The sequence below is a fragment of the Schistocerca serialis genome, unplaced genomic scaffold (assembly GCF_023864345.2).
Source record: "Schistocerca serialis cubense isolate TAMUIC-IGC-003099 unplaced genomic scaffold, iqSchSeri2.2 HiC_scaffold_1363, whole genome shotgun sequence".
Lineage (NCBI taxonomy): Eukaryota > Metazoa > Arthropoda > Insecta > Orthoptera > Acrididae > Schistocerca > Schistocerca serialis.
Genome location: NW_026047584.1, coordinates 2,338,179 through 2,351,634, shown reverse-complemented (window position 1 = coordinate 2,351,634; position 13,456 = coordinate 2,338,179).

Sequence of the window (13,456 nt, the reverse complement as noted above, 5' to 3'; positions counted from 1 at the left end):
ATGAGTTTTGCGTCAGGTTCGAAAATCTAGCCCCACAGGAGAACGATCATAAGTTGCCCGAGGCAGCAATAGACGCTTGGAGACAAGTCGGCTGGAGGACGATGTATTGAATCTCGACGCAATTTGAATGTTCCATCGTCATTAGGAGGCCCTGAACGTTGCAATTAACTATCAGTTTCGCGTCGGATTGGAAAATCCCGAATCACAGGAGACGAACCACATGGAGCCCGAGGCAGCAATATCCCCTTGTAGACAAGACCGCTGGAGGTCGATGTATTGACTATCGACGCAATTTGACTGTTCCATCGTCATTAGGAGGCCCTGAACGTTACAATTAACTATCAGTTTCGCGTCGGATTCAAAAATCTAGACTCACAGGAGACGGAACATATGGTGCCCGAGACAGCAATATCCCCTTGGATACAAGTCGGCTGGAGTACGATATATTGAAACTCGACGCAATTTGAGTGTTCCATCGTCATTAGGAGGCCTTGAACTTACAATTAACAATGAGTTTTGCGTCGGATTAGTAAATCTAGACTCACAGGAGACCGACGATAAGGTGCCCGAGGCAGCAATAGACCCTTGGAGAAGAGTCGGCTGAAGGACGATGTATTGAATCTCGGCGCAATTTCAGTGTTCCATTGTCATTAGGAGGCCCTGAACGTTACAATTAACTATCAGTTTTGCGTCGAATTAGAAAATCTAGACTCACAGCAGAGCGATCATAAAGTGCCCGAGGCTGCAATAGACCCCTGGAGACAAGTCGGCTGAAGGACGATGTATTGAATCTCGACGCAATTTGAGTGTTCCATCGTCATTAGGAGGCCTGAACGTTACAATAAAATATCAGTTCTGCGTCGGAATCGAAAATCTAGACTCACAGGAGAACGACCATAGGGTGCCCGAGGCTGCAATAGACCCTTGGAGACAAGTCGGCTGGAGAACGATGTATTGAATCTCGACGCAATTTGAGTGTTCCATTGTCATTAGGTGGCCCTGAAGGCTACAATTAACTATCAGTTCTGCGTCGGATTGGAAAATCTAGAACCACAGGAGAACGACGATAAGGTGACCCAGGCAGCAATAGACCCTTGGAGACAAGTCGGCTGAAGGACGATGTATTGAATCTCGACGCAATTTGGGTGTTCCATCGTCATTAGTTGGCCCTGAACGTTACAATTAACTATCAGTTTAGCGTCGGATTCGAAAATCTACTCACAGGAGATGGACATATGGTGCCCGAGACAGCAATATCCCCTTGGATACAAGCCGGCTGGAGGACGTTGTATTGTATCTCGACGCCATTTGAGTGTTCTAACATCATTAGGATGCGCTGAACGTTCAATTAACTATCAGTTTTGCGTCGGATTCGAAAATCTAGACTCACAGGAGAAAGATCATAAGGTGCCCGAGGCTGCAATAGACCCTTGGAGACATGTCGGCTGGAGGCCGATGTATTGTATCTCGACGCAATTTGAGTGTTCCATCGTCATTAGGTGGCCATGAACGTTACAATTAAGTATGAGTGTTGCGTCAGGTTGGAAAATCTAGCCTCACAGGAGAACGGTCATAAGGTGCCCGAGGCAGCAATAGACGCTTGGAGACAAGTCGGCTGGAGGACTATGTATTGAATCTCGACGCAATTTGAATGTTCCATCGTCAATAGGTGGCCCTGTACGTTACAATTAACTATCAGTTATGCGTCGTGTTCGAAAATATAGACTCACAGGAGAACGATCATAAGGTGCCCGAGGCAGCAGAAGACCCTTGACGTCAAGTCGGCAGAAGGACGATGTACTGGATCGCGACGCAATTTGAGTGTTCCATCGTCATTAGGAGGCCCTGAACGTTACAATTAACTATAAGTTTTGCGTCGGATTCGAAAATCTAGACTTACTGGAGACGGACCATAATGTGCCCGAGGCATCATTATCCCCTTGGAGACCAGTCCGCAGGAGGACGCTGTATTGAAACGCGACGCCATTTGAGTGTTCCATCGTCATTAGGAGGCCCTGAACGTTACAATTAACTATCAGTTCTGCGTCGGATTCGAAAATCTAGACTCATAGGAGAACGACCATAAGGTGCCTGAGGCAGCAATAGACCCTTGGAGACAATTCGGCTGAAGGACGATGTATTGAATCTCGACGCAATTTGAGTGTTCCATCGTCATTAGGTGGCCATGAACGTTACAATGAACTATGAGTTTAGCGTCAGGTTCGAAAATCTAGCCTCACATGAGAACGATCATAAGGTGCCCGAGGCAGCAATAGACGTTTGGAGACTAGTCGGCTGGAGGACGATGTAATGGATCGCGACGCAATTTGAGTGTTCCATCGTCATTAGGAGGCCCTGAATGTTACAATTAACTATCAGTTTTTTGTCGGATTCGCAAATCCCGACTCACTGGAGATGGACCATAAGGTGCCCGAGGCATCATTCTCCCATTGGAGACCAGTCCGCTGGAGGACGATGTATTGAAACGCGACGCAATTTGAGTGTTCCATCGTCATTAGGAGGCCCTGAAGGCTACAATTAACTATCAGTTCTGCGTCGGATTGGAAAAACTAGACATACAGGAGAACGACGATAAGTTGCCCGAGGCAGCAATAGACCCTTGGAGACAAGTCGGCTGAAGGATTATGTATTGAATCTCGACGCAATCTGAGTGTTCCATCGTCATTAGGAGGCCCTGAACGTTATAATTAACTATCAGTTTAGCGTCGGATTCGAAAATCTACTCACAGGAGGAGGATCATATGGTGCCCGAGACAGCAATATCCCCTTTGAGACAAGTCGGCAGGAGGCCGATGTATTGAAACGCGACGCAATTTGAGTGTTCCATCGTCATTAGGTGGCCATGAACGTTACAATTAACTATGAGTTTTGCGTCAGGTTCGGAAATCTAGCCTCACAGGAAAACGACCATAAGGTGACCGAGTCAGAAATACACCCTTGGAGACAAAATGGCTGGAGGACAATGTATTGGATCGCGACGCAATTTGAGTGTTCCTTCGTCATTAGGAGGCCCTGAACGTTACAATTAACTATCAGTTCTGCGTCGGATTCGAAAATCTAGACTCACAGGAGAACGATCATAAGGTGCCCGAGGCAGCATTAGACCCATGGGGACAAGTCGGCTGAAGGACGATGTATTGAATCTCGACGCAATTTGAGTGTTCCATCGTCATTAGGAGGCCCTGAACGTTACAATTAACTATCAGTACTGCGTCGGATTCGAAAATCTAGACTCACAGGAGAACGTCCATAAGGTGCCCGAGGCAGCAATAGACCCTTGGAGACAAGTCGGCTCAAGGACGATGTATTGAATCTCGACGCAATTTGAGTGTTCCATCGTCATTAGGAGGCCCTGAACGTTACAATTAACTATCAGTACTGCGTCGGATTCGAAAATCTAGACTCACAGGAGAACGTCCATAAGGTGCCCGAGGCAGCAATAGACCCTTGGAGACAAGTCGGCTGAAGGACGATGTATTGAATCTCGACGCAATTTGGGTGTTCCATCGTCATTAGTTGGCCCTGAACGTCACAATTAACTATCAGTTTAGCGTCGGATTCGAAAATCTACTCACAGGAGAAGGACATATGGTGCCCGAGACAGCAATATCCCCTTGGATACAAGCCGGCTGGAGGACGTTGTATTGTATCTCGACGCCATTTGAGTGTTCTAACATCATTAGGATGCGCTGAACGTACAATTAACTATCAGTTTTGCGTCGGATTCGAAAATCTAGACTCACAGGAGAACGATCATAAGGTGCCCGAGGCTGCAATAGACCCTTGGAGACAAGTCGGCTGGAGGCCGATGTATTGAATCTCGACGCAATTTGAGTGTTCCATCGTCATTAGGTGGCCATGAACGTTACAATTAAGTATGAGTGTTGCGTCAGGTTGGAAAATCTAGCCTCACAGGAGAACGATCATAAGGTGCCCGAGGCAGCAATAGACGCTTGGAGACAAGTCGGCTGGAGGACAATGTATTGGATCGCGACGCAATTTGAGTGTTCCTTCGTCATTAGGAGGCCCTGAACGTTACAATTAACTATCAGTTCTGCGTCGGATTCGAAAATCTAGACTCACAGGAGAACGATCATAAGGTGCCCGAGGCAGCATTAGACCCTTGGGGACAAGTCGGCTGAAGGACGATGTATTGAATCTCGACGCAATTTGAGTGTTCCATCGTCATTAGGTGGCCCTGTACGTTACAATTAACTATCAGTTTTGCGACGTGTTCGAAAATATAGACTCACAGGAGAACGATCATAAGGTGCCCGAGGCAGCAAAAGACCCTTGACGTCAAGTCGGCAGAAGGACGATGTACTGGATCGCGACGCAATTTGAGTGTTCCATCGTCATTAGGAGGCCCTGAACGCTACAATTAACTATAAGTTTTGCGTCGGATTCGAAAATCTAGACTTACTGGAGACGGACCATAAGGTGCCCGAGGCATCATTATCCCCTTGGAGACCAGTCCGCAGGAGGACGCTGTATTGAAACGCGACGCAATTTGAGTGTTCCATCGTCATTAGGAGGCCCTGAACGTTACAATTAACTATCAGTTCTGCGTCGGATTCGAAAATCTAGACTCATAGGAGAACGACCATATGGTGCCTGAGGCAGCAATAGACCCTTGGAGACAAGTCGGCTGAAGGACGATGTATTGGATCGCGACGAAATTTGAGTGATATTACATCATTAGGAGGCGCTGAACTTTACAATTCACTATCATTTTTGCGTCGGATTCGAAAATCTAGACTCTCAGGAGAGGGCTCTTATTGTGCCCGAGACAGCAATATTCCCTTGGAGACAAATCGGCTGGAGGCCGATGTATTGAATCTCGACTCAATTTGAGTGTTCCATCGTCATTAGGTGACCATGAACGTTACAATGAACTATGAGTTTAGCGTCAGGTTCGAAAATCTAGCCTCACATGAGAACGATCATAAGGTGCCCGAGGCAGCAATAGACGTTTGGAGACAAGTCGTCTGGAGGACGATGTAATGGATCGCGACGCAATTTGAGTGTTCCATCGTCATTAGGAGGCCCTGAATGTTACAATTAACTATCAGTTTTTTGTCGGATTCGCAAATCCCGACTCACTGGAGATGGACCATAAGGTGCCCGAGGCATCATTCTCCCATTGGAGACCAGTCCGCTGGAGGACGATGTATTGAAACGCGACGCAATTTGAGTGTTCCATCGTCATTAGGAGGCCCTGAAGGCTACAATTAACTATCAGTTCTGCGTCGGATTGGAAAAACTAGACATACAGGAGAACGACGATAAGGTGCCCGAGGCAGCAATTGACCCTTGGAGACAAGTCGGCTGAAGTATGATGTATTGAATCTCGACGCAATTTGAGTGTTCCATCGTCATTAGGAGGCCCTGAACGTTATAATTAACTATCAGTTTAGCGTCGGATTCGAAAATCTACTCACAGGAGGAGGATCATATGGTGCCCGAGACAGCAATATCCCCTTGGACAGAAGTCGGCTGGAGGACGATATATTGAATCTCGACGCAATTTGAGTGTTCCATCGTCATTAGGAGGCCCTGAACGTTACAAGTAACTATAAGTTTTGCGTCGGATTCGAAAATCTAGACTTACTGGAGACGGACCATAAGGTGCCCGAGGCATCATTATCCCCTTGAAGACCAGTCCGCTGGAGGACGCTGTATTGAAACGCGACGCTATTTGAGTGTTCCATCGTCATTAGGAGGCCCTGAACGTTACAATTAACTATCAGTTCTGCGTCGGATTGGAAAATCTAGACATACAGGAGAACGACGATAGGGTGCCCGAGGCAGCAATAGATCCTTGGAGACAAGTCGGCCGAAGGACGATGTATTGAATGTCGACGCAATTTGAGTGTTCCATCGTCATTAGGTGGCCCTGAAAGTTACAATTAACTATCAGTTTTGCGTCGGATTCGAAAATCTAGACTCACACGAGAAGGATCATATGGTGCCCGAGACAGCAATATCCCCTTAGAGACAAGTCGGCAGGAGGCCGATGTATTGAAACGCGACGCAATTTGAGTGTTCCATCGTCATTAGGTGGCCATGAACGTTACAATTAACTATGAGTTTTGCGTCAGGTTCGAAAATGTAGCCTCACAGGAAAACGACCATAAGGTGACCGAGTCAGAAATACACCCTTGGAGACAAAACGGCTGGAGGACAATGTATTGGATCGCGACGCAATTTGAGTGTTCCTTCGTCTTTAGGAGGCCCTGAACGTTACAATTAACTATCAGTTCTGCGTCGGATTCGAAAATCTAGACTCACAGGAGAACGATCATAATGTGCCCGAGGCAGCAATAGACCCTTGGGGACAAGTCGGCTGAAGGACGATGTATTGAATCTCGACGCAATTTGAGTGTTCCATCGTCATTAGGAGGCCCTGAACGTTACAATTAACTATCAGTACTGCGTCGGATTCGAAAATCTAGACTCACAGGAGAACGTCCATAAGGTGCCCGAGGCAGCAATAGACCCTTGGAGACAAGTCGGCTCAAGGTCGATGTATTGAATCTCGACGCAATTTGAGTGTTCCATCGTCATTAGGAGGTCCTGAACGTTACAATTAACTATCATTTTAGCGTCGGATTCGAAAATCTACTCACAGGAGAAGGACATATGGTGCCCGAGACAGCAATATCCCCTTGGATACAAGTCGGCCAGAGGACGATATATTGAATCTCGACGCAATTTGAGTGTTCCATCGTCATTATTAGGACCTGAACGTTACAATTAATAATCATTTTAGCGTCGGATTCGAAAATCTACTCACAGGAGAAGGATCATATTTTGCCCGAGTCAGCAATATCCCCTTGGATACAAGTGGGCTGGAGGCCGATGTATTGAATCTCGACGCAATGTGAGTGTTCCATCGTCATTAGGTGGCCATGAACGTTACAATTAACTATGAGTTTTGCGTCAGGTTCGAAAATCTAGCCTCTCAGGAGAACGATCATAAGGTGCCCGAGGCAGCAATAGACGCTTGGAGACAAGTCGGCTGGGGGACGATGTATTGAATCTCGACGCAATTAGAAAGGTCCATCGACATTAGGTGGCCCTTTACGTTACAATTAACTATCAGTTTTGCGTCGTGTTCGAAAATGTGGACTCACAGGAGAACGATCATAAGGTGCCCGGGCAGCAAAAGACCCTTGACGTCAAGTCGGCAGAAGGACGATGTATTGGATCGCGACGCAATTTGAGTGTTCCATCGTCATTAGAAGGCCCTGAACGTTACAATTCACTATCATTTTTGCGTCGGATTCGAAAATCTAGACTCACAGGAGAGGGATCTTATTGTGCCCGAGACAGCAATATTCCCTTCGAGACAAGTCGCCTGGAGGCCGATGTATTGAATCTCGACGCAATTTGAGTGTTCCATCGTCATTAGGTGGCCATGAACGTTACAATGAACTATGAGTTTAGCGTCAGGTTCGAAAATCTAGCCTCACATGAGAACGATCATAAGGTGCCCGAGGCAGCAATAGACGTTTGGAGACAAGTCGGCTGGAGGACGATGTAATGGATCGCGACGCAATTTGAGTGTTCCATCGTCATTAGGAGGCCCTGAATGTTACAATTAACTATCAGTTTTTCGTCGGATTCGAAAATCCCGACTCACTGGAGATGGACCATAAGGTGCCCGAGGCATCATTATCCCCTTGGAGACCCGTCCGCTGGAGGACGATGTATTGAAACGCGACGCAATTTGAGTGTTCCATCGTCATTAGGAGGCCCTGAACGTTACAATTAACTATCAGTTTCGCGTCGGATTCGAAAATCCCGAATCACAGTAGGCGAACCACATGGAGCCCGAGGCAGCAATATCCCATTGTAGACAAGACCGCAGGAGGTTGATGTATTGACTATCGACGCAATTTGACTGTTCCATCGTCATTAGGAGGCCCTGAACGTTACAATTAACTATCAGTTTCGCGTCGGATTCAAAAATCTAGACTCACAGGAGACGGAACATATGGTGCCCGAGGCAGCAATATCCCCTTGGATACAAGTCGGCTGGAGTACGATATATTGAAACTCGACGCAATTTGAGTGTTCCATCGTCATTAGGAGGCCTTGAACTTACAATTAACAATCAGTTTTGCGTCGGATTAGTAAATCTAGACTCACAGGAGAACGACGATAAGGTGCCCGAGGCAGCAATAGACCCTTGGAGAAGAGTCGGCTGAAGGACGATGTATTGAATCTCGACGCAATTTCAGTGTTCCATTGTCATTAGGAGGCCCTGAACGTTACAATTAACTATCGTTTAGCGTCGGATTCGAAAATCTACTCACAGGAGAAGGATCATATGGTGCCCGATACAGCAATATCCCCTTGCATACAAGTCGGCTGGAGGACGATATATTGAATCTCGACGTAATTTGAGTGTTCCATCGTCATTATGAGGCCCTGAACGTTACAATTAACAATCAGTTTTGCGTCGGATTAGAAAATCTAGACTCACAGGAGAACGATCATAAAGTGCCCGAGGCTGCAATAGACCCCTGGAGACAAGTCAGCTGAAGGACGATGTATTAAATCTCGACGCAATTTGAGTGTTCCATCGTCATTAGGAGGCCTGAACGTGACAATAAAATATCAGTTCTGCGTCGGATTTGAAAATCTTGACTCACAGGAGAACGACCATAGGGTGCCCGAGGCTGCAATAGACCCTTGGAGACAAGTCGGCTGGAGAACGATGTATTGAATCTCAACGCAATTTGAGTGTTCCATTGTCATTAGGAGGCCCTGAAGGCTACAATTAACTATCAGTTCTGCGTCGGATTGGAAAATCTAGAACCACAGGAGAACGACGATAAGGTGACCGAGGCAGCAATAGACCCTTGGAGACAAGTCGGCTGAAGGACGATGAATTGAATCTCGACGCAATTTGGGTGTTCCATCGTCATTAGTTGGCCCTGAACGTTACAATTAACTATCAGTTTAGCGTCGGATTCGAAAATCTACTCACAGGAGAAGGACATATGGTGCCCGAGACAGCAATATCCCCTTGGATACAAGCCGGCTGGAGGACGATGTATTGTATCTCGACGCCATTTGAGTGTTCTAACATCATTAGGATGCGCTGAACGTTCAATTAACTATCAGTTTTGCGTCGGATTCGAAAATCTAGACTCACAGGAGAACGATCATAAGGTGCCCGAGGCTACAATAGACCCTTGGGGACAAGTCGGCTGGAGGCCGATGTATTGAATCTCGACGCAATTTGAGTGTTCCATCGTCATTAGGTGGCCATGAACGTTACAATTAAGTATGAGTTTTGCGTCAGTTTGGAAAATCTAGCCTCACAGGAGAACGATCATAAGGTGCCCGAGGCAGCAATAGACGCTTGGAGACAAGTCGGCTGGAGGACTATGTATTGAATCTCGTCGCAATTTGAATGTTCCATCGTCATTAGGTGGCCCTGTACGTTACAATTAACTATCAGTTTTGCGTCGTATTCGAAAATATAGACTCACAGGAGAACGATCATAAGGTGCCCGAGGCAGCAAAAGACCCTTGACGTCAAGACGGCAGAAGGACGATGTACTGGATCGCGACGCAATTTGAGTGTTCCATCGTCATTAGGAGGCCCTGAACGTTACAATTAACTATAAGTTTTGCTTCGGATTCGAAAATCTAGACTTACTGGAGACGGACCATAAGGTGCCCGACTCATCATTATCCCCTTGGAGACCAGTCCGCTGGAGGACGTTGTATTGCAACGCGACGCAATTTGAGTGTTCCATCGTCATTAGGAGGCCCTGAACGTTACAATTAACTATCAGTTCTGCGTCGGATTCGAAAATCTAGACTCATAGGAGAACGACCATAAGGTGCCTGAGGCAGCAATAGACCCTTGGAGACAAGTCGGCTGAAGGACGATGTATTGGATCGCGACGCAATTTCAGTGATATAACATCATTAGGAGGCGCTGAACGTTACAATTCACTATCATTTTTGCGTCGGATTCGAAAATCTAGACTCACAGGAGAGGGATCTTAATGTGCCCGAGACAGCAATATTCCCTTGGGGACAAGTCGGCTGAAGGACGATGTATTGAATCTCGACGCAATTTGAGTGTTCCATCGTCATTAGGAGGCCCTGAACGTTACAATTAACTATCAGTACTGCGTCGGATTCGAAAATCTAGACTCACAGGAGAACGTCCATAAGGTGCCCGAGGCAGCAATAGACCCTTGGAGACAAGTCGGCTCAAGGACGATGTATTGAATCTCGACGCAATTTGAGTGTTCCATCGTCATTAGGAGGTCCTGAACGTTACAATTAACTATTATTTTAGCGTCGTATTCGAAAATCTACTCACAGGAGAAGGACATATGGTGCCCGAGACAGCAATATCCCCTTGGATACAAGTCATCCGGAGGACGATATATTGAATCTCGACGCAATTTGAGTGTTCCATCGTCATTATTAGGCCCTGAACGTTACAATTAATAATCATTTTAGCGTCGGATTCGAAAATCTACTCACAGGAGAAGGATCATATGGTGCCCGAGTCAGCAATATCCCCGTGGATACAAGTCGGCTGGAGGCCGGTGTATTGAATCTCGACGTAATTTGAGTGTTCCGTCGTCATTATGAGGCCCTGAACGTTACAATTAACAATCAGTTTTGCGTCGGATTAGAAAATCTAGACTCACAGGAGAACGATCATATGGTGCCCGAGTCAGCAATATCCCCTTGGATGCAAGTCGGCTGGATGCCGATGTATTGAATCTCAACGCAATTTGAGTGTTCCATCGTCATTAGGTGGCCATGAACGTTACAATTAACTATGAGTTTTGCGTCAGGTTCGAAAATCTAGCCTCACATGAGAACGATCATAAGGTGCCCGAGGCATCAATAGACGCTTGGTGACAAGTCGGCTGGAGGACGATGTATTGAATCTAGACGCAATTAGAAAGTTCCATCGACATTAGGTGGCCCTGTACGTTACAATTAACTATCAGTTTTGCGTCGTGTTCGAAAATGTGGACTCACAGGAGAACGATCATAAGGTGCCCGAGGCAGCATAAGACCCTTGACGTCAAGTAGGCAGAAGGACGATGTATTGGATCGCGACGCAATTTGAGTGTTCCATCGTCATTAGAAGGCCCTGAACGTTACAATTCACTATCATTTTTGCGTCGGATTCGAAAATCTAGACTCACAGGAGAGGGATCTTATTGTGCCCGAGACAGCGATATTCCCTTGGAGACAAGTCGCCTGGAGGCAGATGTATTGAATCTCGACGCAATTTGAGTGTTCCATCGTCATTAGGTGGCCATGAACGTTACAATGAACTATGAGTTTAGCGTCAGGTTCGAAAATCTAGCCTCACATGAGAACGATCATAAGGTGCCCGAGGCAGCAATAGACGTTTGGAGACAAGTCGGCTGGAGGACGATGTAATGGATCGCGACGCAATTTGAGTGTTCCATCGTCATTATGAGGCCCTGAATGTTACAATTAACTATCAGTTTTTCGTCGGATTCGTAAATCCCGACTCACTGGAGATGGACCATAAGGTGCCCGAGGCATCATTATCCCCTTGGAGACCCGTCCGCTGGAGGACGATGTATTGAAACGCGACGCAATTTGAGTGTTCCATCGTCATTAGGAGGCCCTGACCGTTACAATTAACTATCAGTTTCGCGTCGGATTCGAAAATCCCGAATCACAGGAGACGAACCACATGGAGCCCGAGGCAGCAATATCCCCTTGTAGACAAGACCGCTGGAGGTCGATGTATTGACTATCGACGCAATTTGACTGTTCCATCGTCATTAGGAGGCCCTGAACGTTACAATTAACTATCAGTTTCGCGTCGGATTCAAAAATCTAGACTCACAGGAGACGGAACATATGGTGCCCGAGACAGGAATATCCCCTTGGATACAAGTCGGCTGGAGTACGATATATTGAAACTCGACGCAATTTGAGTGTTCCATCGTCATTAGGAGGCCTTGAACTTACAATTAACAATCAGTTTTGCGTCGGATTAGTAAATCTAGACTCACAGGAGAACGACGATAAGGTGCCCGAGGCACCAATAGACCCTTGGAGAAGAGTCGGCTGAAGGACGATGTATTGAATGTCGACGCAATTTCAGTGTTCCATTGTCATTAGGAGGCCCTGAACGTTACAATTAACTATCAGTTTAGCGTCGGATTCGAAAATCTACTCACAGGAGAAGGATCATATGGTGCCCGATACAGCAATATCCCCTTGCATACAAGTCGGCTGGAGGACGATATATTGAATCTCGACGTAATTTGAGTGTTCCGTCGTCATTATGAGGCCCTGAACGTTACAATTAACAATCAGTTTTGCGTCGGATTAGAAAATCTAGACTCACAGGAGAACGATCATAAAGAGACCGAGGCTGCAATAGACCCCTGGAGACAAGTCAGCTGAAGGACGATGTATTGAATCTCGACGCAATTTGAGTGTTCCATCGTCATTAGGAGGCCTGATCATACAATAAAATATCAGTTCTGCGTCGGATTCGAAAATCTTGACTCACAGGAGAACGACCATAGGGTGCCCGAGGCTGCAATAGACCCTTGGAGACAAGTCGGCTGGAGAACGATGTATTGAATCTCGACGCAATTTGAGTGTTCCATTGTTATTAGGAGGCCCTGAAGGCTACAATTAACTATCAGTTCTGCGTCGGATTCGAAAATCTAGAACCACAGGAGAACGACGATAAGGTGACCCAGGCAGCAATAGACCTTTGGAGACAAGTCGGCTGAAGGACGATGTATTGAATCTCGACGCAATTTGGGTGTTCCATCGTCATTAGTTGGCCCTGAACGTTACAGTTAACTATCAGTTTAGCGTCGGATTCGAAAATCTACTCACAGGAGAAGGACATATGGTGCCCGAGACAGCAATATCCCCTTGGATACAAGCCGGCTGGAGGACGATGTATTGTATCTCGACGCCATTTGAGTGTTCTAACATCATTAGGATGCGCTGAACGTTCAATTAACTATCAGTTTTGCGTCGGATTCGAAAATCTAGACTCACAGGAGAACGATCATAAGGTGCCCGAGGCTGCAATAGACCCTTGGAGACAAGTCGGCTGGAGGCCGATGTATTGAATCTCGACGCAATTTGAGTGTTCCATCGTCATTATGTGGCCATGAACGTTACAATTAAGTATGAGTTTTGCGTCAGGTTGGAAAATCTAGCCTCACAGGAGAACGATCATAAGGTGCCCGAGGCAGCAATAGACGCTTGGAGACAAGTCGGCTGGAGGACTATGTATTGAATCTCGACGCAATTTGAATGTTCCATCGTCATTAGGTGGCCCTGTACGTTACAATTAACTATCAGTTATGCGTCGTGTTCGAAAATATAGACTCACAGGAGAACGATCATAAGGTGACCGAGGCAGCAA